General features: G+C 41.7%; 1 non-coding gene across 1 annotated transcript; it reads left to right on the top strand.

The window, feature by feature from the left end:
* Positions 1-238: 238 nt before the first annotated feature.
* On the top strand, positions 239-422 carry LOC142054085 (U2 spliceosomal RNA). Its single transcript, XR_012659431.1, has one exon. It is a non-coding gene; the product is annotated as a U2 spliceosomal RNA (small nuclear RNA).
* Positions 423-1868: the final 1446 nt, after the last annotated feature.

Here is a 1868-nt window from a genome sequence, read left to right as displayed (position 1 = left end):
GAGGTGTGATCCATGTGCGGAAGTGCGTACCTAGTGTAGCAGGCTGATCCTGCAGCCTGGAAGCACCACCATGTGATGAGCCCTTATAGGAGAGGCAGAATGTGACTTTGAGATCTCTTGGAAAACTGAAACTAGAAGCAGTGATTGCAGGACATGGGCACTTACTGAAAGAGTTAAATAAGACTTATTATGAGGTGCTATGACTCAAGCACACAGAGTTGGTGTAGCCCTCCAAAATATTGTTTCTCGGCCTTTTGGCTAAGGTCATGTGTAGTGTCTGTTCTTATCAGTTTATTATCTCATATGTCCTCAATGAGAGGACTTTATATTAAATTAATTTTGGGGCCCAGGAGTTTTTGGGGTGTTTTTAACTTTTAATGGTTGGACTCGATCATCTCAAAGGTCTTTCCAACCCAAACAATTCCATGATTCTGTTCAAACCTGACCTGTAATTCATAGGTACTAAGTAACCATCAATATACTCAGGCTGAACAAGAAACTTTAGCCTTGGCCCATGTGTGAGAAACAGCTACCAGACCCCTAAGAGCTATATAGGTATATAGTCTACTAACTAAGACAGATATGGAAGGATTTTTCAGAGGGAGGGATTACTCTTCCATTGCACATGCTCTGAGTTGAATCCCAGTGAAGATGGAGTTACACTTTCCTTGTGGAATGTCAGCATGTGAAGGGGTGGCATGGGTAGTCTGGTGAAGCCTTTGACTTCCCCTCTGCAATACAAAAGGAACTGAGTGGCTATGAAATACAGTGCCCAATCCAGTCCCACACTATGACAGGTTCTTGCTGCATCACTTAGAGAAGTCCTTGAGGGACACTTAGGTCTCCTTTCTAGTTTATCACAGAGAAACCTGTTTGGGCTAAAGCTCTCCCTGGGACAGATAAGTGGAGGCTGGTTAGTTACTGATAATAGGTCACTGTCACATGCATCAACAATTCATTAGGAAAATGGTAAGGATTTTCCACCACATCCTACAGGTGTGGAAACATAGGCATGTGGACCTGAAATGGCTAACATAAGAACACAAAACATGAACAGCAGAGCTCTGTTTCTCCTCTAGAGCAGCTGACAAGACCCAAGCAAGCAGAAAACTCCACAACTTTCAGTATGCAGAGAGCCAGAAACACCTATTGCTATTTGACCCATAGTCAGTTTACTATTTTCTGCTTCTCAGTCAGACTGTTTATTTGTTTCAGCTGCTTTTCAGGATGACAAATTGTCTAAGAATGTGCTGCTGTTTATCAGGAAGGCAGGTTGTCTTATAGCATGCCCAACTACCTGAGGAGGAGTACTGAAAAGTGAACAGCATCACTGAGCTTAAATCTTACCTGTGGCCTGACAAGCAAAAAGAATTTGAACAGCGAATAGCATATGACCTTGTATTTGTAGGTGTCACCTGTTGTATGACTGCATTGAAAGGGACCACCATGAGATTAGCGTTCAGATTGCAGGGCTGGGTCAAGGAATCATCCTATCTATCAAGGTCCGTAATTCTCAGACTCTTCCTCACACTGATAACTTTAACTCTTGTAGTGATTTTGTTAGCTAAATGATGATGACTACTCAGGCAATAAGGTTTATGGTCCTCAAGAAATAAACATAAAGAAACATTATGAGTGTATTTTAGAGATGGGTGACTCAGGCTCTGTAAATACAGAAAGATCTCTTTACATGTAAGTAGAGGTTATGAATTTGGATACAGAAACTAACTCTCCCAACAAAACTCTCTTGCTGAAGAATCAGGAAGAGGATATATAAATGAAGATGATTAGGCAACCACTTAGGCTAATGCCTTCTGACTTCTCTCCTTGTCAGTCACACTAAGTTAAGTCCCTTTTTGCTTTGAGTC

This window comes from Phalacrocorax aristotelis, chromosome 2 (genome assembly GCF_949628215.1).
Source record: "Phalacrocorax aristotelis chromosome 2, bGulAri2.1, whole genome shotgun sequence".
NCBI lineage: Eukaryota > Metazoa > Chordata > Aves > Suliformes > Phalacrocoracidae > Phalacrocorax > Phalacrocorax aristotelis.
Note: the sequence above shows the minus strand (reverse complement) of the source record. Positions and strands in the feature narration are given on the sequence as shown.